The sequence below is a fragment of the Dermochelys coriacea genome, chromosome 2 (assembly GCF_009764565.3).
Source record: "Dermochelys coriacea isolate rDerCor1 chromosome 2, rDerCor1.pri.v4, whole genome shotgun sequence".
NCBI lineage: Eukaryota > Metazoa > Chordata > Testudines > Dermochelyidae > Dermochelys > Dermochelys coriacea.
The window spans coordinates 93,555,930-93,582,044 of NC_050069.1; the positions used below are offsets into that span (position 1 = coordinate 93,555,930).

The 26,115-nt window shown below is 39.6% G+C and overlaps 1 protein-coding gene across 1 annotated transcript in view; it reads left to right on the plus strand.

The window, feature by feature from the left end:
* Positions 1-26,115, plus strand: part of LDLRAD4 (low density lipoprotein receptor class A domain containing 4) — a 436,148-nt gene that overhangs the window by 103,735 nt on the left and 306,298 nt on the right. The window lies entirely within an intron of this gene.

The window sequence follows — 26,115 nt, forward strand, 5'->3', positions numbered from 1 at the left end:
AATTGGTGTTATTTAGAGAAGCATATTGAACCTGTTGAATGGATATGTTTAATTACTGCTCCTCCCTCTCCCCATTTGGCTAATACTTTTATTTCTAGGCGTTTAGAGAAACAGGCATATTTTTAAGGTAAGTATATTTTTCAAACATACCCTTTGTCTGCTCTTTTTTTTTTTTGTCTGCAGTCTGCTCTTTTGGTGAAGCTTATCTCTATTCATGGGTTTCAGAGCAGCAGCCGTGTTAGTCTGTATTCGCAAAAAGAAAAGGAGTACTTGTGGCACCTTAGAGACTTTGTTAGTCTCTAAGGTGCCACAAGTACTCCTTTTCTTTTTCTGTATTCATAGGGAACTGTCCCTGTAAGCTAACAAGTTGTCCTGGGTCAGCTGCTGTTTCTTCCATTCCGGTACTTATTGAAGACTAATGAGCTGATACCATTTCTTTGGTATAAGTGGTACATTGACATCTTACGTCTATTCTAGAAATGCTACGGTGGCACACGACACTACTCACAACAACAAAAATCACTTGAAGATATGAGTGGATGAAGAACAGAGGCATAAATGTGGAGAAGACCTGTTTAATTAACTGAAAAACGTGGCCTGAGTGTAGTACATATTTTAACGAGTTGTTAAATATCTCAATGTTGAAATAATTTGACATTGTAAAATGTTTTGCTTTTTAGTTAAAAATTTAAACAAGTCTGACAGTTTATAGTAAAAGTACATGAAGGGCTTTGCTAGGAATCTCAACAGCAGACTGGTTGGTATAGTGATAGAATTTTGTTATGAAGTCCTTGGTTAATGCAGCACTGGGCAAACTACTTGGTGTAACTAGATGCTTGGAACCAAAAAATGGCACTTACTTTTACTTGCTGAGCTTAATAAAAAAGAATATCCAATGTGTGAACAAAGCCAAGGGGAAAATAAAAAAGGAGACAATAAAACCTGTTATTTTTTTTCCTAGTGTATGAGTGATGAAATGGTAGATTTTTTTTTCAATATACACATATAAACTCATGAGATGGCTGTGTTTAGGAAGATGGTGTAGTTTTTCTGCCTTTATGATACCTAAGGCTGCTCACGTGGTTCTAGCAAGGTAGGACACGTAGGATGACAATGTCATGGAGTAGGACTTTGACCTTTTATACCAAACAAAACATATTTTGACTTATTGAAAAGTAGGATAATCATACTGAAAGTAGGACATCTGGCCACACTAAGCTGTCTCCAGGAAAACTTTGTCAGTGACAGCGGAATCCAAGTTCTCAATGACTCTTCCATATTATCACATCAAGCTGTCTGACTCCTTGACTGCCTGCATTTTTATTCTTCTGCATTATATGCAACTTCCCTCTTTTCATCACAGTTTCAGTCACTTCCCCAGTGCTTCAGTAATTTGTGTTATGCCACACCTGCGCAAGGTCAACCCTTTTTCTTCCTAACTATTATGATTCTGGTAGTCATGCGAACTGATAGCTACATCTCTTATTTTTAACTGCTATCGAATTTCAGCTTGATTGACGGGAGTCTGTTCTCTGTGTGCTCACTTTATCTAAGCGTCTACAGATAATTTGGTTATGGTTAGTATACAATGTAACTGGGTTTTGTTACTTTGACAGAAAATAGACAAGCAAGGGTATTAAGGATGCGTTTATAAGGACGTTTAACACATATTGACTGCTCTTAATAATGGTTCATAGATCGTTGGAATACAATAGGTTTTTAATTAACCCATCTTTAAATCCTTTTACTGATATCCTTCTAACACAAGCTACTTGTCTTTCCCGTTCTCGTAATGCTGCCCTTATACCTTTCATATATTAACCATTATAAATGGAACTTTAATATGAAGTGTGACTGACAGCAGTAATCAGCCAGCATTTTTGAGAAGGAAGGAACACCATAGCTTTGGTACGTCATTACATACTAGGCTTCTGATATTTATTAAAAGTTGTTATCTTAAGCTGATTCATCCCCCTCCATGATGAAGTGGGATTTTTTTGTAATATTTTTGACGACTGTGTGTGCCTCAGTTTCCTTTGGTACTTTGCATTGCTACCCAGAGGGGGCAAAAGAGTTAAGTCTACTCTTGGGGCAGAACAGGAGACATGAGGTGTCCCCTTGCTGTCTGGGGTGCAATGAATGACTTGTTAAGGAACTGGCTTGGAACCTGCTGAAACCAACCCATATTAATGGAGAATCCGAAATGGACAATGGGGAGCCCCAATGACGAGAATGTTCTCACCTGACAAATAAGGAAAGCAGAGCTCAAGATCAAAGGAAAAAAAGTCAGATGGCAGGATTAAATGTGGCCCTCTGGAGAGACACAAAGTGCTCAGCTTAGACTGACAAAGGGACAGAGAGACCGAGCTTGAACTGGAGTCCATAGCAGCTTGGCCAGATGGACTATGTCTTAACTTTTATTTGCTAACTAAAGGACTTACGATGTTGTAGTCCAGTTGACTAATATACCCTATTTTGTTTTGAAAAGGCTGCTGTGTGTGTCTGCATATATTTGCTGAGGTGAATTGATCATTGAATAATGTAAAATTCTCTGACTAGAAGTCTATCGCAGTTGGACTTCCAGGGCAGAACTCAGAGGGTGAACAGGAGATCTGGAGCCCAGGATCTCAGTCCTGAAGGTGTTGAGTCTACAACGCCTATCCTGAAGAAAGATTGGAACCCTTCGAGAATCTTCCACACTGAAGGGTTCCTCTAAGAGACTGTTTAAAAGTTGGGACTTAGCACAGATCCAGTGGATCCATAATACTGCTGCCAATGATGCAAGTCACCTTTACAAAGTCAAATCTTTGGCTTGGGGTGGTGGTTAAGGGGAAGAGTCAAACCCAACAAATATAGTTAGGAAAAGACTTCAACTCTACAATTAAAGAATCAGGTTCTGCTTCATATCTTACATTAGCAAAGCCCCACTCCTGCAAGCTACTCTGCAGGGGAGACTTCTGCCCTTACATACAATTGCATTGATCACATTGGGGTTGTGTGCATGTTTTGGAGGTCTGCTTACAGAAAGAGAAGAGTGAGGGGGGATTTGATAGCAGCCTTCATCTACCTGAAGGGGGGTTCCAAAGAGGATGGAGCTGGGCTGTTCTCAGAGGTGGTAGATGACAGAACAAGAAGGAAGGGTTTCAAGTTGCAGTGGGGAAGGCCTAGGTTGGATATTAGGAAATACTATTTCACTAGGAGAGTGGTGAAGCACTGGAATGGGTTACCTAAGGAGGTGGTGGAATCTCCATCCTTAGAGGTTTTTATGAACCGGCTTGACAAAGCCCTGGCTGGGATGATTTAGTTGGTGTTGGTCCTGCTTTGAGCAGGGGGTTGGACTAGATGACCTCCTGAGGTCTCTTCCAACCCTAATATTCTATGATTCTATGAAAGATTGCAGGAGTAGTGGGTCCTAAGGCTAGAAACTTTTAATTTGCACTGTGTTGAAGAACTTTCCCTCCCTCCAGAAACATCCATAGTATGGATTTCTCCCAGGCTTGAGGGCCTGGGTATAGAGCCTTGTCTTACCTCAGACATTCTGTTCTCTGACTTCCCAATAACCATTTTTATAGCTCCTGGTCAAAGGGTGAGAGAAGGGAATCCGGACTTAATACCTTTGCTTACTGTAGTCCTGGTATTGCCACTGTATCCTGTTGCAGAAAAGTTTCCATTGTTTTGCAGGCTAAAAGGTTAGCCCTCTCATTGATTTTAAGTATGAGGTAGAGAACCTGGAACTATGAGTACAGAATTTAAGAATTTTCCCATCTCTGTAGGCTTTTGGGGTTTTATTGTTCAGAGGCTTGACTTTGGGAAGGTGAGTTGCATTATTTCATTGTTTGGTCAGAAAAAATCCAATAAGTTTATAGTAGCAATGTTGAATTGAATATATTAATAAGTCTAATATATAATAGCAAGAAGAGCTTGATTATAAAACATGAGAGGGTTCTAGAGTAGTAGATTTAGTCTCTGAACTAAGAGGAAGTTATAACTTAATTCTGTTTTAATTTATGGATGGTACAAATTACTATTTGTTTAGTTAAGAATAAGTAGATTCTGCATTTGAGAAGGTAAAGGGATTTATTACATAAGAAAGAGGGTTGCTCCCCAACCTCCTGGGTTTGCTGCTGCATAGGTAGAACCTGCAGTGAAAACATGACATCTTTAACAGTGTAATATTTTACTGTCCACATACTGATATTCTTATAAGAAGAGCATTATGCTGGTTCCCACAGGACCCAATGAGGCTGTTTACCACTTTTTTAAATGAAAGAAAAGGAAACAATCAAGTATGACAGAATCAGACTTTGTCATTGACGGTTTTCAAGTATGGCTGGATTAATAGTAATGTAATTTAAAAAGAAAATCATGGCATTTGACCTATATTTAAATAACCCTTCCAAATGTGTGGTGGTGATTCCTCCATATATTCCCTACATGTGCCACCCAATCCCACTTCATTGTATCAAGTGACTCTATTTCCTCCTTCAGGTCCACCCGTCAAATAATTTCTTCCATGTAATCATCTGTCAACTGATGGAGTGACTAGAAAAAATTAAAGGCAGAGATGCAGCCAGCAAGATTTTCTACAAAGGATAACATTTTATATCCAGAAATCAAAACAAGTTAACATGAACAACAAAAGAGTAACAGAAAACTTTAGCTTAAGGTTCAGTCTGAGTCTGTGAGCCCAGGTTTGCCTTTCTGCAGGCATACTCCCTTCTGTCTCCTGTTTAGCCAGTTCATAGATCTTCTCTTGAGCCACCTGTGCATGAGACGTGAAAAGCTGAGCTGCCTCTGGGATCTGCTCCCTATTCAAAAAATAGGCATGATCAGAGGTTGTAGAAAAATTTGCATAGTGGAGATGCTGAGAGCCATTGACCCAAACTGTAAACCCTGTATGTGATGGAAACCACTTCAAGCCAGGGAGTACTGCCGCACCCCGAGTTCCAGCACCTATGGCTGTGATTGAAGAAAGGTGAAGAATAAAATGTGGCTCCTTTTACAGGATTTTGGTGTTTTGATGCTTACACAATGTATGCTCAGATGCTGTGGTCATGTGACTTAGAAATCCAGGTAATAATACGTTGGTTGTTAAGGAAGTAATCTCCCAGCACTTCCTTAGACTGGAATTGTTACTGCATGTGTGTGTTGTGTCTATTGTAGATTGTAAATTCTTGGGGAGTAAAGACCTATTTTTAATGTGGTTTGTAAAGGATTTACTATTCCAATTTAATGTAGTATATTGATACAATTGTTTAAAATTTTATTAGCATTTAGGCTACAGTAAGCTATTGTAAAGGAATTGGAACTTATTTATAAAATATCTAGGATAAGAAATGTTTTTTTAAAGGTGTTTTAAAATGGGAGCATTGAAATTAGTATGAAAATTTCCACATTCATATAGATTTGAGCAGGAATCCTGACAACTTTAGTTTGGGCCCAACTTCAGTGATAAGTTTGTGTGTTACCTCAGATATTGCCATGTGTAGCTGTGAATCCAGAACAGAAGAAACAAAATGAAACAGATTGTAAATAAGGGAAATTGAACAATATATTTTCGCTTTGTTCAAGTTGAATGACATTATTTTTAAAAAATAATAAATGATAGAAGGGAAAGTAAATTTTAAAGATATTTCAGTTTCAAAAGTCTTGGATATTACTAACAGTGTAGATGAAGGTTATTTTTAGACCATGATTTTACTTTTAGTGTCATTTTGATTGTTCAGATACTGTTTTGCGAACCTCAGCTGTTCAAAAATTATGAGTCAAGATCTCATAACCATGAAATAAAGTCTGTCTTTGAGCATTCATGTTTCCTGTTTTCAAGATTTTGTCTGTAATCATGAGGGCTGGAAATTTTGCAAGTAGGAACCTTAGCAGTTATACTCAGTGTTGCTATCTCACAATTCTCAAAAATCAAAAGGCAAATAACCCCCTCAAATGTACTATTAAAATGTGGGGGGGGAAGGGTGGGAGATGGCTAACTCATGATTTTTGAGACCCTGTGGTTGACAATACTCTAGGTCAGACCAGTGGTCCATCTAGTTTACTATCCTGTATCCAACAGAGGACATTGTCCAGTCACACCAGAAGAAAGATGGAAGGCAATGAATGTTGTTTAATTCAGCCACGCTTTATTCACTTAAAATATCTGGGAGTATCTAGCAACAAATTGTACAGTGCAGGTCCTCCTTCTTTCCGTAGTCATTTCCAGATTATTCCCAGCCAGGACCCAGCCATCCCATGGTTGGGACACTGCTACCCTGCCTTGCATGAGATGAAAGTAGGGATGCCAGGTGTCTGTTTTTTTTACTGGAATGCCCGACTGAAAAGGGACCCTGGTGGCTCCGGTCAGCACAGCCGACTGGGCCATTAAAAGTCCAGTTGGTGGTGCTGCGGATCTAAGGCAGGCTAGTCTCTCCCTGTCCTGGCACCACACTGTGCCCCAGAAACGGCCAGCAGGTCCGCTCCTAGGCATGGGGGCCATAGGGCTCCATGTGCTGCCCCAGCATTGGCTCCGCACTCCCATTGGCCTGCCCCCCCCACCTAGGAACCTGGCCACTTCCAGTGTGCAGCGTGATGCCAGGAGAGGCAGGGAGCCTGCCTTAACCCTGATGTGCTGCTGACCAGGAGCCGACCAAGGTAAGTCCACGCCCCAACCCTGAGCCCCAACCCCCTGCCCCATCCCTGAGCCCTCCCCCCAAACCTGGAGCCCCCTCCTGCACCCTAAACCCTATATCCTCAGCTCCACCCCAGAGCCCACATCCTCAGCCCAGAGCCTGTTCCCCCTCCTGCACCCCAAACCCCTGCCTCAACCCACAGCCCCATCCCGCACTCCGAATCCCTCAGCCCCACCCCCCCAACCTGGACCCCCCCTCTTGCACCCCAAATCCTTATCCCCAGAGCCCACATCCCCCAGCCCGAAACCCCCTTCTGTACTCTGAACCCCTCATTTCTGGCACCACCCCAGAACCCCACCCCCAGTTAGAGCCCCCTTCCCCAGCCTAGTGAAAGTGAGTGAGGGTGAGGGCGATTGAGCCATCCACGGAGGAGGAATGTAGTGAGTGGAGGGTGGGGCCTTGGGGAAGAGGCGGTGCTAGGATTTTCGGTTTTGTGCAATTAGAAAGTTGGCAACCCTAGGTGAAAGAGGGCTATAAAAAGAGAATGTTCAGCTCCCTGCTTTCCCAGACATAGGAACCCAAAGCCGCTTCCTCAGCTCCCTCAAGGGATACTTTCTGTCAAACCTTCTCCAATCCATTTTCTCCAATAACCATATCCCTTCCATGCTGAGTACGTGCACTGGACAGCTGCCACACATTTTATGTATTAAGTTGCGACATTATAACCTAACTCCCTATTCCACTCCACCAGGTCCCAGACCAGCTGTGCGGGGGTGAGGGGAACCCACCTTGCCTTGGCTGGTCTGGCAGTGAGGGAAAAAATCCTTCCCAGCCCTTAAACATCCCTTTTCTTCCAGCTAGCTGCACAAAGACTCCCCCCCGCCCATGAAAGTTGTAATGGGCACATTTTATTAGATGCTCACTACTTTGTAGTGGTGAATTGGTTTTCAAATGGTTGTGGAAAGTTTTAGTGGTTATCATCACGTTTGTTTACTTTGTAAAGATAAGATTTCAGAGAAAATGGTACGGCACAGTCTGGAATTCTCAGTCATTGCAATTCCACGGAGAATATTGATTAGTTCCTAGAGGCCGCAGAGGACTCACTATCTCTTTTCATTGTAGAATGCTGATGAAATCACCAATATGTAAGGTCTGTGCTGCTTTTTGTTGTTTCAGTGTGTCAAAATTGACTGCCCAAATCACCATGGTGTCTTGCTATTTAACTTCTGCATTTCAAATGTTCCTTTTTCAGTAAAGCTGCGGGCTCTTTCATGGAGGGACTACATCGGTGGGAAGGGGAAAGAGAGGGAATTTTTAAAATCTGTAAGCATTTGTTTTGCTTTGGATAAAGGTGAGTCTGGGAGATTTTACTTTTTTGATTATTTTTGTTCAATGTGAAACAAAGATTAAAAGAGAATTTATGACCCCAAAGTATTTACAATCTGAAAGAAAATATTCTAGACTGGGATGTCCAACTCATTTCATATGGTAGCCCTGATCTGATACCCTGCCACTAGGCATGGACCACATTCAGCAAAAGTTATTAAAATATAAAAGCCACATTGGTAATTGCTTAAATTTATTTTAGAGTTTAGGGACTGTGACTGGTGCATTAGGCATTCACCCTTTGATTTATTTGAAATTTCCTTTTCTTTGACTTGCCAGGCTGGGCTATCTACTCTCCAGCTGGTGGGTAAACACTCTTCCATGCCATTTCCCCTTGCCCGGTTATGTGTCAGCTTCCACCAGACTTATGCATCTCCAGCAACTCTTAAAAGCAATCAAGTGGTTCTACACCTGTATGCAAGATTTTTGCTGGATTGCTACACGAAGTCTGGACTATCGGGGTATGATTTGTAGAGTCCAGCAGTACGTTGCACTCTAACTACCCAATGTGGACCCTGCTGGTGTGCACTAAATGTTCCTTGTGTTCCTCTTTGAAACTACATCAGTGCACACGAGCAGAGTCTAATCGAGGAGCTAGAGTGCAGCACCCTGGGTTGCTATACAAATCACACCCCTGTACTGCAGACTCTGGGGTTGTGTAGACAAGTCAAAGATTAATAGAAAGTCCATGAGTCTGATGAAACCCAGCCCACAGACTGTATGTTTGGCATCCCGGTTCTATAGGATAAATTCTGCTCTCGGATATGTGAGTTCAGTAGTTAATGGGAAATGAACATGTATATCTGAGGGCAGAACTTGTCACTAAAGAATAGAGGAAGTGTCAGAAACAAAATTTAAAACTATGACCCAGCTAACTTTCATTTCCTGTTCCATATGGAATACTTTAAAACTTGGGACTTTTGCTGTATTTAATTGGGGGGAGGCGAGAAAATGCTTGGTTAGAAAGTGCAGAAATGCCTATTGTTTGTTGTGAAGTACCTTATTTCTACTGGGTGACTAAGTTTCCAGACTCATTACAAAGTCAAAGTGGTATCTGGCTTTCAATACATTTTCATCCTTAACTAAAACAACACAGCTCTTTATATAAAAAAAAAAAAGCTTCATTTCATTACCTGCTCTGAGTGCTAAGCATGTTCTGTGTGCGTATCAAAAAACATGTCAATTTAAAAGGCTCCCTCACAGTTTCTGATGGAGTGGTGATGGGAAGTATATTTGTGCAGACCTGTATAAAACCACAAAGCCAATTATCTACTAGACACTTGCACTATGAAGAATGCCAGCAGTGATTTTATATTCTTAAATAGTGAACTGCAGTGTCCAGTAAACTAAAATTTTCAAATCTATAAAAGCTGAGTTAAGTGAAGCTTGTATAAATGTGATAAGAAGATTCCTTTTTCTTATTCATGGGATTTAAAAGAAGTAAATTACCATGGGGAAAAAGTAGTGTACGATAAATTATTGTAACTTTTCATTTGCATGCACTAAAAAAGGAAAGGGAATACATTTTGGGAATTGCATGCTTTTCATGAATCTCACAAGCTCAAAGTAGTACAGAATTTGAGACACCTGCTTGTTATTCTATCACAACAGTCAAACACACATACATTTACTTTTGGTTCAACTTCAGTAACTTACAGAGTTAGCAGAATCTAATAATGGAGCTTTGGTAGTCACTGGGGTCTAATAAGTAGCAATATGCACTTAAAGAAATGCATTTAGTTTTTGTTTAATGTATTCTGCTGGGGTTGAGAATAAATTCTACTAAGGCTTTTGATTAATTGCAGTTAACTCACGCGATTAACTCAAAAAAATTAATCACGATTAAAAAAAATTAATCGCGATTAATCAGTTTTAATCGCACTGTTAATAAATTTCAATTGGTATTCTATTGTTTAAATATTTTGAATGTTTCTCTACATTTTCATATATATTGTATTCTGTGTTGTAATTGAAATCAAAGTATATATTGTTATATTACAAATATTGCACTGTAAAAATGATAAAAGAAATAGTATTTTTAATTCACCTCATACAAGTACTGTATTGCAATCTCTTTGTTGTGAAAGTGCAACTTACAAATGTAGATTTTGTTGTTCTTACATAACTGAACTCAAAACCAAAACAATATAAAACTTCAGAGCCTACAACTCCACTCAGTCCTACTTCTTGTTCAGCCAATCACTAAGATAAACAAGTTTATTTACATTTACAGGATATAATACTGCCCTCTTTGTATTTACATGTCACCAGAAAGTGAGAACAGACTTTTGCAGGGTACTTTTGTAGCCGGCATGGCAAGGTATTTTCATGCCAGACATGCTAAACATTTGTATGCTCCTTCATGCTTCGGCCACTGTTCCAGAGGACATGCTTCCATGCTGATGACGCTTATTAAAAAAAAGTGTTAATTAAATTTGTGACTGAACTCTGGGGGGAGAATTGTATGCCCCCTTTCTGGTTTAGTCTCATTCTGCCATATATTTCCTGTTATAGCAGTCTCAGATGATGACCCAGCACATTTTGTTCATTTTAAAAACACTTTCCCTGTAGATTTCACAAAACGCAAACAAGGTACCAATGTGAGATTTCTATGGCACTCGACCCAAAGTTTAGGAATCTACGTGCCTTCCAAAATCTGAGAGGGACAAAGTGTGGAGCATGCTTCGGAAGTCTTAAAAGAGCAAAACTCCAATGCGGAAACTACAGAACCCAAACTACCAAAAAAGAAAATCAACCTTCTGCTGGTGGCATCTGACTCAGATTATGAAAATGGACATGCATTGGTCCACACTCTTTTGGATTGTTATTGAGCAGAACCTGTCATCAGTATGGAAGCATGTCCCCTGGAATGGCAGTTGAAGCATGAAGGAACATATGAATCTTTAGCCCATCTGGCATGTATATATCTTGCGACACTGGCTACAATAGTGCCCTAAGAACTCCTGTTCTCGCTATCAGATGACATTGTAAACAAGAAGCAGGCAGCATTATGTCCTGCAAATGTAAACAAACTAGTTTGTCTGAGTGATTGGCTGAACCAGGACTGAGTGGACTTGTAGGTTCTAAAATTTTACATTATTTTATTTTTGAATGCAGTTTTTTGTACATAATTCTACATTTGTAAGATCAACTTTCATGATAGAGATTGCGCTACAGTACTTGTATGAGGTGAATTGAAAAATGCTATTTCTTGTGTTTTTTTACAGTGCAAATACCTTGTAATCAAAAATAAATATAAAGTGAGCACTGTATACTTTGTATTCTGTGTTGTAATTGAAATCAATATATTTGAAAATGGAGAAAACATCCAAAAATATTTAAATACATAATATTCTATTATTGTTTAACAGTGTGATTAATCACATGATTAATTTTTTAAATCACTTGACAGCCCTAACTTCTACATATATCAGCTGTCACAAACATCAGTCCTTAAATCTGCTGCTTTGGAACCTACTGTTACTATGTATTGGGTCCAGTATGACAAACTCAAAACATTCAAAATTCATGTCAGAAACTACCTCCCCTTTCTCTCCAATCATGAGACTTTTAAAGTAATACATTCTGTAATTTTTTTATTTGCCTTCTTGGTTTTTGAGCCTCTAGGTTTCATTTTTTTCCAGCCTTTCTCCAGAACTTTAATGGCTAAAAACCATTTTTTTAAAAGAAATCTGAGGTTCTCAGGTTATTACCTGACTCCAAGATCTGGTGCATTAAGAAAAACACCAAATATTGTTAAGACTCATGATAATGTTGCAAGAGTTGGTAAAACTGAATTGGGTCCCAATTTGATTGATCAGAAATGTAACAGGAAAATGAATGAGAAGGAAGAAGAGCTTGCTTCAGCCACGTTTACTTCCGGATTTGATAGTTTCATGATAAGCGTAATAGATGAGCAGATTAAAATTGTTAGGCATATCATATGGTGATGAAATGCTCATTGTCACAGTATATGGATAGAGCATAGTACCAATGATCTGTGCAATACTCTTCTTTTGTCTGTGTTGTCAATTAATTTTTTTGCTTATTTTAACTACCCAGTCTCTAAAACCTTAGTTATTAGTGGTACCCTCTGTCTCACACCACCAAGAAGACCAAACATTTCCCTCTATAAACAGCTACTAAAATTTTTAATATAGGCAATGCAATTCCCTCTCACCCACATCAGATAGCATTTGGAAGAGCTAAAACTGAGGCCAGGAGAGGTTAAGGCTAACATTTTCAAAGTGTTTGCTAATTTTCGGTGCCCAGCTTGAGAGACAAAGGCTCTGAGTTTGAAGGAAGTGGCACCTTCAGCTCACATTGTCTCCAGTTGGAATTGTCTGGCTTGGTAACTATGAACTTCAAGCTAAAATGTCTCAAGTTGGGTGCCTAAAATTGGTAACCACTTATGCAAATTTGGGCTTAAATACTTGCCCAAAGTCAAATAAATCTGTCGAAATCAGAACTTGGATTTCTGGATGCCCTGTTCTGTGCTTTAGGGCCAAAACCATCTTCCTCCACCCTACACAAACTCTTTTCCATGCAGGTAAGCCAGGAGCTCCTTATCCAAGGCTGAACTAAACATTTGTCATTCTACATAAACCTTCTTAATTTGTAATACTCTTAAATTGAATTTTAATAGTTGAGATTATTCCTAAATATTTTACTTGTTGCATCATCTTTTCTGTCTTATTTATTCAATCCAGTTTAATATTTGAAATTGGTCTGATAATGTTATTTATAAAGAAACCAACATCACCACAGTATGGCATGGGCCACAAATCAGTCACATAGGAGAAACATAATAAAACTCGTAAACACTTTACTGAAAAAAAAACCATTCTAAAAACTTTAATGAAGGAGCAAGTGAGATGAATACCAATAAATAAATAGGAAGAAGGAAAAAGGTAACGGGGGGCCAACAGTGATGAGAAAGCTGCTCCTTTGGAAAAAAAATTAAAAGTTTTTTAGTAAATGCAGGGCATGAAATAGGATGCCCTGGAGTATAAGAATAAGGTACAGTGTGTGACTCAGACACAGGGCTCAGTTTGTGGCTGCGTTATGCTAGTGTAACTCCACTGAGATCAGTTAATTTACACTGTCATAAATCTGTAGTAAACCAGGGGTGAATCACGCCCTGTGAGTTCATAGGGCTGCTAATTTAAAGACTATTCCTGCTTCCATTCAGTCAGTATGAACTTTCCCAGTACAAAGCTTCCTCCACTCCCTTTACTTTTAGTGGGAGTGGAGAATCTAGCCCTTACTGAAGTCTTTCTCCGGGATTCCTGATGAGGGAGTGGCAGAATAAAGGTGTAGCTGTGGAGAAACCCAGCTTTCTTTCTGTCACAAGAAAAGTGATCTGATGCTTATTGTTATCTTTAATATCCTCCATCTTACAAATATAAAACCAGTTTTCCCTGAACACAAAATTCTTGCTGGAAATAGTTAATTCTTAGCTGCTTCAAATAAGCCTTTAGAACAAGCAAATGTATTGATGCGAATCCAGCTAAGTGTAGCAGCCAAGCAGCACAAAATTCTTCCCTTTCACTCAGTTCTACCCCCAACTCCTGCCCAAAACACTGTTAGGATTTGTCTGCATATTTTAAAGATTTCCTTTTAAACTGCAGTAATATGGCTTACGCACAGCTGGAAATTGGTTAAATTGGTTTCAACTGCCACCTGCCTTTCAGATCACCTGGGACTAAAATCTCTGCTTGTGACAAAGTACAATGGAAAGTTAGATGGGGCTGTGGGTGGGCTGTGAAACAAAAATAATTAACTTCAAACTGCTGAATTTAGCTAACTTGGGTTGACAGTGTCCTATTAAGATCGCAATGCAAAGCAACCCCCAGCTTAATAGACTGGCGGAAACTTGCGTTTTCCTGTAGTTTCCCTCAGCTTTCAAACCTTTATATTTATTTACTAGTAGCTTCATCTGTTATAATGACAAGCATGCCTGCACTGGGAAGGTAGCTGTTTATACCATATACATTGCAAGAGTTAAAGAGAAAAGTATATTAAACTTGCTCAGTTGACTAGTATTGCATTGTGTGTTGCACTATAAACTCAAGGTCTGACACTCAATAAGTGACAACTGAGTGCACTGCATTATTGTTGTGTTACAGTGTTTAATAACAGAAGTCTTAGTTACCTGGCATTGGCATGTATTAGTGAAGAAATTACTTGTTTGCTTTCCCAAATGGAAGTAAAGTGCTGGTGTCTTAGCATGTGCCAGTGAGTTTCAGGAAGTGGTTTAATAAAATAAGTAACTAGGGGGAAAAGTTGATTCAAAACACTTTATAGTAGTATGAACAGGTGGTGTCAGTATTAAAAAGAGCAGTTGGCTGATTTGATGTTGGCTGTGATGTTTTTCCTCCAACAAAGAACTTTCCATTAAATCCATTGGCTGCATTACTTCTCAGTGTCCATAAATTCTTCAGCACCAGAGCTTAACAAAATATATGTCAGTGCTCTCGCAGCCCCAGAATAATGCACAGTTGCTAGTGGGATTTAAAGTATTCACAGGTGCCGTAATATTCTACATTTATTTCTCTGGTGACTTTATGACACTGAAATTAAGCATTTTTTTTCCTTTTCATCAATAAGCCATTTGCAGAACTGTAAAGGTTACCCATCTAGTATGTGTGGGATACAATGGAGTTTATCCCTAAAAATATACCTGGATGGGGTCAAAGAATCTAATTTCATGGACATAATTTCTTCATGAAAGAAAAAAGGTTTGAGGGCATCTAATCTTCAAAAAATCATGGTTCATCCTTTTGCATGTACCCAAGTTACTGGGCAGTTCATCTTCTGTACTGCAGAAGCTTTTTTCATGAATATTTCTACTTGGAAAACAACAATTTCTGTTCCCTGGTTGGAATATTGTAATTCTTAGTCACCAGAGCCGAAACCTCACCATCAAGATGTCTGTTTACAGGCCTCTTTGTGGGAGAACACAACATACTCTGGGAAATATAAGTTGAAAAATGGGATTTTTATAGGGCCGTCAATTAATCACAGTTAACTCACACGATTCACTCAAAAATGTAATGGCGATTTAAAAAATTAATCATGATTAATTGCAGTTTTAATTACACCGTTAAATAGAATATCAATTGAAATTTATTAAATATTTTTGGATTTTTTTCTGCATTTTCAAATATATTGGTTTCAATTACAACACAGAATACAAAGGGTACAGTGCTCACTTTGTATTATTATTTTTGATGACAAATATTTGCACTGTAAAAATGATAAACAAAAGAAATAGTATTTTTCAATTCACCTCATACAATCTCTTTATCATAAAGAAAAGGAGTACTTGTGGCACCTTAGAGACTAACAAATTTATTTGAGCATAAGCTTTTGTGAGCTACAGCTCACTTCATCGGATGCACGAAGTGAGCTGTTGCTCACAGAAGCTTATGCTCAAATAAATTTGTTAGTCTCTAAGGTGCCACAAGTATTCCTTTTCTTTTTGCGAATACAGACTAACACGGCTGCTACTCTGAAACCTCTCTTTATCATGAAAGTGCAACTTACAAATGTAGGGGTTTTGTTTGTTACATAACTGCATTCAAAAACAAAGCAATGTAAAACTTTAGAGCCTACAAGTCCACTCAGTCCTACTTGTTGTTCAGGCAATTGCATAGAGAAACAAGTTTGTGTACATTTATGGGAGATAATGCAGCCCTCTTCTTGATTACAGTGTCACCTGAAAGTGAGAACAGGCATTCACATGGCACTTCTCTAGCTGGCATTGCAAGGTATTTAGGTGCCAGATATGCTAAACATTTGTATACCCCTTCATGCTTTGGCCACCATTCCAGAGGACATGCTTCCATGCTGATGACGCTCGTTTAAAAAAAATATGTTAATTAAATTTGTGACTGAACTCCTTGGGGAGAATTGTAGGTCTCCTGCTCTGTTTTATCCTCATTCTGCCGTATATTTCCTGTTATAGCAGTCTCGGATGATGACCCAGCACATGTTCATTTTAAGAACACTTTCACTGCAGATTTGACAAAACACAAAGAAGGTACCAATGTGAGATTTCTAAAGATAGCTACGGCACTCGACTCAAAGTTTAAGAATCTATCTGCCTTCCAAAATCTGAGAGGGACAAAGTGTGGAGCATTCTTTCAGAAGTCTTAAAAGAGCAACATTCAGATGCAGAAATTACAGAACCCAAATGACCAGAAAAGAAAATCAACCTTCTGCGGGTGACATCTGACTCAGATGATGAAAATGAAAATGCATTGGTCTGCACTGCTTTGGACTGTTATCAATCAGAACCCGTCATCAGCATGGATGCATGTCCTCTGGAATGGTGGTTTGAAGGATGAAGGGACATATGACTTCTTAGCCCATCTGGCACGTAAATATCTTGTGACGCCAGCTACAACAGTGCCCTGAGAACGCCTGTTCTCACTTTTAGGTGACATTGTGAACAAGAAGCGGGCAGCATTATGTCCAGCAAATGTAAACAAGCTTGTTTGTCTGAGCAATTGATAGAACAAGAAGTAGGACTGAGTGGACTTGTAGGCTCTAAAGTTTTACATTGTTTTATTTTTGAATGCACTTTTTTTGTACATAATTCTACATTTGTAATTTCATCTTTCATGATAGAGATTGTACTACGGTACTTGTAATAAGGGAATTGAAAAATACTATTTGTTTTTACAGTGCAAATATTTGTAATAAAAAATAAATATAAAGTGATCACTGTACACGTTGTATTGTGTTGTAATTTAAATCAATATATTTGAAAATGTAGAAAACATCAAAAATATTTGAATAAATGGTATTCTATTATTATTTAACAGTGTGATTAATTGCGATTAATCTATTTAATTGCTTGACAGCCCTAGCTTTTTATTTTTTTCTGAGCACATAGAGGTTGTTAATTATTCTTACTCTTCTGGTAATAAGTTTCATAATATATAGTCCATTTCTTGTGAAATCTGTTTCCTGTGCTCACAAGCCTCTCCCTGTTTTATAGATTCATAGATACTAAGGTTAGAAGGGACCATTCTGATCATCTAGTCTGACCTCCTGCACAACGCAGGCCACAGAATCTCACCCACCCACTCCTACGAAAAACCTCACCTATGTCTGAGTTATTGAAGTCCTCAAATTGTGGTTTAAAGACTTCAAGAAGCAGAGAATCCTCCCTCAAGTGACCCGTGCCCCATGCTACAGAGGAAGGCGAAAAACCTCCAGGGCCTCTCCAATCTGCCCTAGAGGAAAATTCCTTCCCGACCCCAAATATGGCAGTCAGCTAAACCCTGGGCATAAGGGCAAGATTCACCAGCCAGATACTACAGAAAATTCTTTCCTGGGTAACTCAGATCCCATCCATCTAATATCCCATCTCAGGGGATTAGTCCTATTTACCCTGAATATTTAAAGATCAATTAATTACCAAAATCACATTATCCCATCATACCATCTCCTCCATAAACTTATTGAATAGATTGTTGGTTGACATTGGAATGTAGCTGTTGTATTAAGCTATAGATCATCTCTCCAGCAGCTTGGGGTCAGTCCAGCAATAGAGGAGAGAGACAATCTGCTTAACTTAATAAGAGTAGCATAAGTTTTTAAAAAGCTTGTGGAGGAGGAGTCTCTGTATTTCCTAATATTTTCTGCAGTTGACACTCAAGTTTTCTTTTTTCCTGCATTTCATACTGCAGATCATCCCAAAGCCATGCAAATGTGTGTGGTCAGTGAGATGGGAGCTTCCATTTAGTGCCAAAGTAATAGGCACAGTTTTAATAGTTACTAGTTCTTCTACTCTCTGGCCTTATGGTGAGGTAGAGTTTTTTTTCCTTAAGTTTTGAAATTGGATGGAGTTCCTGAGTTTCCAGGCGTTAGGCCATGGCACTAGTCTTATTTTTGCCTGTTGAGGTGGCTTTGGATTTCCACTGAAAGTGGTTGGACTATGACAGTTCTTGTGTTTATGTCCACAACCAGTCTGAGATTCTATTGCAGGCTGGTTGTGCATGTGGGGCTGGAGATAACCTCTGAGAAAGCTAAGGTGGATAAATTGATAGGAGAGTGTGACTCAGGCACAGATGCTGACTTTTATGTTTCCTTGTGGGTGCTCCACTCCCACTCTGCCCCGAGTCCCCTCCCTCGCTGGACCCCATGCCCACCTCTCTTCCCCCTCTTTCCCTCTAGCACTTTCAGCCAGCCACTTACTGATCAACGATCAGCCCTGGGGGCCCTGCCAAATAGCTGATTGGTAGGTAGCCCCGGCCAGAACCTGTGTGGCTGGTGGGTGCTGAGCACTCCCTATTTTTTTTCCATGGGTGCTTGAGCCCCCCCGATCACCTATGGAGTTGGCGCCTATGGACACAGGCACCAGTTGCTGCCAAGTGATGGGGCACAGGGGATGCATAGGGTTTTACAGAGATCCATAAAGCACTGCAAGGATTTGGGGTGAGCAATATTCTACAAGACATGAGAGTATCTTGTTAATAAGTTTTAGGCTCTAGAATGTGAGTTATGATTTTACTTTATGTGTAACCATTTGTTTCCAACACTTCTTGCTATCACTTAAATCTGTGTGCTTTGTTAAATACATTTATATTTGATTTCACTATAAACATATTTAAGTGTTGTGTGTTTAAGTAGAGGAGTGATCTGAAGTGGATCTGGTAAGATGGGATGTACTGTTTTTTTGAAAGCAGTGAATCTGTGAATACTGTGAGTGTCCAGTTGACCAGGGGCTGGACACTCCAAGGAGTCACTCAATTGGTTGGAGTGTCCGAATCACTAACTTGTGGTGTGACAGTAGGGCCTACAAGGCCTAGAGGGGAATGCTTGTGTTGCCCATGGCCGGTGGAGTTGGGGAACTGACTTGTGGCAGGCACAGACCAGGCTTCCTCACACTAAGGTCAGGTGGTAACAAGGTTCCTGATAGCCCTGGTACCTCCGGAGAGTATCACAGAAGGCTATGCCATTTTATCAGAGGTAGTCTCCAAAGACTGAGCCTTATATGTCTGACATTCCCTCCTGGAAGCCCTCGTGTCTGGAAGTCTATACATTAACAGAATGCCCAAGTTGGTCTTGTTTCTAGGCTTTCAAATTAATTGGCTTCAATAAAAGAGTTCTGTTTCAAGTGAGCGTCTTTTTGGATTTGAGCTGAGCTGGGAACAGCACAGAATGGCTATTTTGCCTCCTGATTTGTCTTCTCTGGCTCTGTGGAGTATAGAGTATCATAAAGGTACAATGTGAGTCAGCACTGAGCATGAAGAATCATTTAGCCAGGTTTCCATGATGCAAATGTGTCAGGTGACTCATTTATGATAAAACTGTAACGGATGAAGGGATTATTCACCATATGTTTTATGTTGAACAGCATTTGGCTAAAATCTTGCTGTTGTTCCCTGGGGGGGGGGAAGAGAATGTGGGAGGGCATAGTTGACCTAGTTGCCCTTGGTGGTGAACTCGCGGAGTACCGGATTCCTAGAAAATAACAAGTCTACTCCTGTCTCCTAAATTCAGATTATGATGTGGGTTTGTGACAGCAAAGTCTATGACAGTACTACTTTCGTGTAGTTTATGGATAGGGCTATAGATAATTTACTTATCTAAACTTATCCTCTGGGGTTTACTTGGGCATCTTAAGTACCTACTTGGAATTTAAATCTTACTTTTGTAACCCTGACACCTTCAGCAAGTTTTATGTTGTGTGTTTATGTTCTCGAATTATTGCACTTAACAGCCGTAGCAGGTTTCAGAGTAGCAGCCATGTTAGTCTGTATTCGCAAAAAGAAAGAGTACTTGTGGCACCTTAGAGACTAACGAATTTATTTGAGCATAAGCTTTCGTGAGCTACAGCTCACTTCATCGGATGCATACATGTAGCAAGATCTCTATTCCAATCCCTGCCATCCTGTTGCAGTGTGGACATTTGTTGGCGAAGTTGCTATAATGTTGTCATCACTATTCATCTTTTGTATTCAGAGACAAAAAGAGTGATTGTCTCTGAGAGATGGCGTTGCTCAGTCTGAATTGTCCTTCTTGGAGGACAAAAGGATGGAGAGCAATTTCCAGAGTATTCTTTGATTGGCAAGGATACATCAGTTGTGGCTTATGCTACAGTTTCTTCCATTAGTATGTGTCTTATTGCCTCAAGCACTTGGATAGGTCTCTCTCTCCTGGGCTAGAACACTTGTTTTTCTATTTCTACACCTCCAGAGAGGCAGATGTGCAGTTCTCTAGGCTCTGATCTAGCTGCAGCTGTAAGGAATGGAAACTAAATGTCTCTGTGGGTTTTTGTTTTCCAACTTTATCATGATTGTAACATTGGAGTGTAAAGATAATATATTTAGAGATTCTCTATTTATCAGTTTCCTTATTATCCCTATTCAAGGTATCAAAGACTCAGAACATCCTTACTAGTCTAAATTTTTATTTGTACAACTTCAGAATATCATGGTTCTGTGCTCATAGTCCAATTTGAAATCCAAATACTACTTGACTGTTGCAAGCACGTCTTTTTCTGACACTCACTGGTGTTCAGTAGAAAGTGACATGAACAACTGTCAGTCCTCCTAAATTTTATCTCTGAAGAAATAGTCTGCCCTTTGCCTCCTCTTCAGTTCTCTCTCTGATTGACCTTCTAAAACTGTGTGATTGGTGCAGCATTTGAAGGCAGTGTAAAAATGAGCTGTCTAGTGGTGTCAGTGTTTGCTTATGGAAGCTGGTTTGTTCCAAGCATTGTACAGCAGATGCTTTTGATGTAACCACCATGTGTCTTGTTGGTATTTTTTGGAGTAGATCATAAACGTAGGAACAAGAATATTTACAGTGAAGTACAGAATCTCACTGAATTAATTCTGAACTAAACAAAATTCAGCATTTTATGGTAAAGCATGGCAAAGGGGCAGGGACTGTCTTTTGTTCTATTCATTTTGTTTGTGCAGCATTTATGGGGTCCTGCCTCACAACTAAGGCTGCCAGGCACTACTGTAATACACATAATAAAAAGTAATGAGTGAGTGTGCAAAACAATATAAATCAGGATTAAAAATGTTATTCTAAATGACACGTTGTAGAGTACGTTTAGTCATTGCCATGTACAGCCGTGATAGAGCTCCCATAACTGGACACACACCAGGCTGCTGTGTTTGGGTCCCAACATATTAGAACCATATGTTCTTAAGCTTTCCTTCTTCTGAATAGATTGCAGCACTGTCTCTTTCTTTGGCCTCTCCGGTGTACTTCATAGGCATAGGCTCTCTGTCTGTTGCCCCTTCTTAGAAATGGGACCGTGCAGTCCAGCTGCTTTAGGCCACCAGGACCAGTGCTGACCCCTCAGGTTCTCCCTTGTGGGCATTTTAAGTTTATGTTACAGTTCAACTCTTCAGGGCCATGTGATGGGTGAAGTAAACAGGCGCACAGGCTTGCAGAGGTACCTAAACCAAATTACTCTTCACATTAGATAGCACAAAAGTTATACAGAACCAAATAAAATGAAATCCTACATGCATTTCCCTGCCTCATTGTCCTCCCCATTCTGGAGCATTCTTGGGGATTAGGTCAGAGTCCTTTGGGTGCCCAGGCTTCTATTCCTGCAGTTCATGGCTTCTCCTTGAACTCATGAAGTCTCTTTCTAGGTTGACTTTTTTTGATCTTGGCTGGTCCCACAGGCAGAAATAGTTCCCTATGCTATGAAAACATGCCCTTTTGTTCCTACCTTTTGCCCCAACTTCCTGTGTGTCCCCTAAGTGTAGAAGTCCTACCACCAACACATGGTTCATTTTTTCTCCTTCTGGGGAAATCCACTGCTCCAAACCACCTCCCTGCAGATAAATTTGGGTGAACTGTTTTCCCAGCTCAGGCATCCTCCTCAGCATATCTGTTGTTGGTGGTCAGAGTACAGTTATTTACATTAATGGCTCTCCATTGTCCAGGGTCTAGACAATATGTGACACAGCCGTAACAGCACATGGTTGACTCCGCACACACAGAGACATCTAATAATACAGTAATTTCTTAATCAACCAGAATTCATAAATTGTACATAGACAGATTCCACAAATCATCTCTGTGTTGGTATGTGATGTGTCTCAAGTTGAAGAAACAGTGAGTATAATTCAAGGTAGTGTTCTTTCTTCCATCATTTTAGTCCGACAAATGTTAACGGAAGCTGTGGTCTTCTACAGAATATTACTCTCAATAGTTTTGAAGTTACAGCATGGAATTCAAAAGCTTTCCACTGATATATTCCTGAATCTCTATGAAATTTTTGGCTCTAGGCTTTTAACAGAATTGATGTCCTCTTACAAGAGTCTCTGATAATTGTGGTTGATGATAGGGTCATTTTTTTTATTTCATTCATGCCATAGAGGACATTAAAATGTTTTAATTCATGTATGGCTGTAGTTTCATTTTTAGAGATTGTGTACCTTGCCTTTGTTCTTATTCTGTCTCTGCTGTCCTGTTTGGTCCTTTACCTTGAAAAAATGTACGAGAAGTGAAAGAATTCAGTCAATACCTATTCCATGTAATGGATTCCAGGTTATATTTGAGAATTGAACTATGGCAAGGGATGATGTTACATGACAAATGAGGAATGGACCAATAAAAATTAAAACAAAGGAAGCATGTGTCAAAGATTCAAAATGAGATTCCTCATGTGTCTGGCATCAAGACAACAGGCTCTCTGTCTGTTGCCCCTTCGTAGAAATGGGACCTTGCAGCCCAGCTGCTCTAGGCCACCAGGAACAGTGGTCATTGAGCATCCACCAGTACCAGTAAATGAGCTGCTTGTTTAAAAACTGGTGTAGACACTGAACAGAGCAGCATGATGAAACTCATGATACTTGTCAGTTCAGTTGAGTGAGAAATTGGTGTTTATTTTTTAACCTCCTTAAAAAAAAAAGTGTCTTCTACCTAAATGTATCAATTCTGAAAAAGCCCATAATGTTAATTCTATAATACAGATATTATTTGTATCTCGGAACCCTCCAGGAATTGCTATTGCATTATTTTTAAACCTAGATTTAACAAAAATCAGGTTAGCCTATCTACGTTTTTAATCAGGATTCAATAATGAAAGCAGCTCAGGTGCAGTTCTTCTACATGCTATTCTGTTCTCATCCCTCTATTTCAATGTGCAGCAGATGTCGGTGCTCACAATGACTCCCGTACTGATTTTGAGGGATGGATGCATTTTGCCACCCTACTCTGACAGTCAATGTTAAAAATGTGTACCACTGATCACTCTCCTTACAGTGTGTATGATAAACCCATTGTTTCATGTTCTCTGTGTGTGTATATCAATCTCCCCTCTGTTTTTTCCACCAAATGCATCCGATGAAGTGAGCTGTAGCTCATGAAAGCTTATGCTCTAATAAATTTGTTAGTCTCTAAGGTGCCACAAGTACTCCTTTTCTTTTCACTGATCTTCTTGTTGACCAGCAGCATGACATCATCAACCCAGACCACAGTTGAAATGCCTCCCAGCCACATGTGGAAATATTTCAGTACACAGAGTGGCAGAAAGCGAGAGAAAGATTATTTGTTCCTTTGTTGTTCTTGGACTGAAAGTTGGCTTGCAATAGGATGACAGAATAGAAATGGGGAATAATGTCCAAAATTCGTCAGTGGCACTTTCATTATTTCAGCAGTTCCAGAAAGTTAAAAGGGCCATCAAATAATATTTTAAGTGATGTGGGTGGGGTGAGATGGGGAGAGCAAGGCTGATTCTAGGGCCAGACAAGCTAGGCGCCAGCTTCCAAGGAATACTGATCTACTGTGTCACTCAGATTTTTTTTTTCTTGCTCTGCTCTGATTGGCCACCCTTTTTTATTCTTCCCTCTGATTGGCTGGCTGTGTGGGTTTTTTCTCACCCCTCTGTTCCAATTGGCCAGCTGAAAATGTTTTCCCCCTTAGCTGATAAAGCAGCAAACGCACTCTTCTGGTGGGGGAGAAAGGAACAATTAACACATGTAGTTTTGTTTGAAACAGGACTACATTAGTGCACACTAGGGAACTTTTAATATGCACCAGTAGGGTCCACATGGGCCAGTTAGTGTGCAACTCATGAGTGTGAACTAAAATGTTCCCCCTTCTGGTGCAATCTAAAGCACTGTTTAGACAAGCCCACACGCCAGGCCCCCTTGGTTCAATCTCTGTTAAGTATAGTACTCTGCCATTAAAAAGTCTCATCCTCGGGATGGTTAAGCCCATTGTGAAGTGCACATGCTTCTAGTGTTTGAACATGGTAAATTTCTGATGGGCTGCATGAGAAAGATTGAGTAAAGAAACTTGTTTATCCTTACCTAAAACCATATCCAGCCATGTGTTACAGCTCAAAGGCTAGCCATACCTTTGATCCCTCTCTAGTCTTTCTGAGTGCACCCTTTCAGGTGACTGGTTCTGCATCTTCATGTCTCTCAAGGGGGAATACTCAGTTCTCCCACTCTCAGACTGGATCTCCAGGTTACAGCACCCTCTGCCAGTTGTCATTACACAGCAGACCCAAATGGGTTCGGCTCCTGCAAGTCATGCTTTGAAGAGCTGTGACCACTGGTGAATACAGTGACCCAAAACAAAGTATTATTTAATCATAACAGTAAAAGCAAAGCATAACTAGAGAAAAGGGGCTTAACACAATGAACAGTCTACATGTATATCAGTCATATCTAAAAGCCTATCTTATCCCACACATGGCAACCTCTGGAGAGTGGGATTCAGTCTGTACCCCAGCAGTCTCTGTCTGTCTTTCTCTTGTTGTTCAGGGGTTCTCCTTTTATCTTTTCCAAAAGTTCTTTGTTCCAATTTCCCACCAGGATTCCCTCTTCTCTAATTACAAGCCCAACTGTTGAACTCAGTATGCGTGTAGGTAAATGTCACTGCAAACGCCAGCTACACAGACCTTTATGTATTAGTAAATGGGGCTATCTGAAGCTGTGGTCCACTTTCCTATGCATGTACAATTTAACCCTTGTTTGAATGAACTGTTTGAAATAATATAGTAAACAACACAATAACAATCAGACAAATGGAACATATAATAGTAATAAAACATTGCAGGCAGATTCCACGTCCTTCATAGCATGTACCAAAGTAGAAGGGAACTATATGATTCAGAGCTTGGAAATGTTTGTTGTAATAGTTAGGATTGACGTGAAGTGATGAGCTGTGAGTTTTCCTTCTTGCTGTAGTTGTGTTGGCAATTACATTTTTGGAGTCCTCCCTTGTGTGTGCTCAGTTTTCTCTTGGAACATGATCATTACAGAACTGAGTTGCCATCTGTATATTGGCATAAAGGCAAAGTACTGAGAGTTCTAATGCTCAATAACTTTTTAAAATGTGTCCTCTCCCAGTTAAAAAAAGAAGCATGTTTTAGAGTCAGAACAGGGAAAACAGCATGTGAAGTGGATGCTAGGTTGAAAAAATATATTAAAAAATTAAATTAACACAGGTTGGAAGAAGAAATGAAGAAAAGGTGTGTGAATCATCAAATTGATGAAAATTACAAACTCCTTGACATATTAGGGATTGATTAGGAGAAGAGTCTGCTCAATGGGGAAAGAAAACATCAAAATAAATTACTGTGGAATAAAATTTAGCATTTATTTGTGTTAAAGACCGATTTATTCTGGCTGCCATTATGAAAATTACTTAAGGAGGAGAAAGATTTCTGAATATAAACTTTTTGGGAGCTTTAATGCCTCAGGAGAAAGAGTTTAATTGGAAAAATGCATTTTTAAAAATTATTATTATTATTTATTAATATTTTGCTGGTATCAAAGCTTGATTCATCCTTTGAAAAAAATCATAATGCTGATAACCTGAATACTCCAGTATACTTAATGTGTTAACCATAAATGCTAAAAGGCATGTCCCTCCAGACTACCAAAACCATTAAAGATGAGAAAAGGGCTAAAGTTAGGTCGCTGAATGTGTATATTCTAGTACAAAGCCCAAAAGGAAATCAGGGTCAGATCCTTAACACTTAATACTGAGAGCCTGTAACTCCTGTTGGAACCAGTACTAGTGCTCAACATCAGGCCCCTAATGTAAATTAAAATACTGATTTTTCCTGATAGTGCAAATTAGCAAGATTCAACTGACTTGAGAT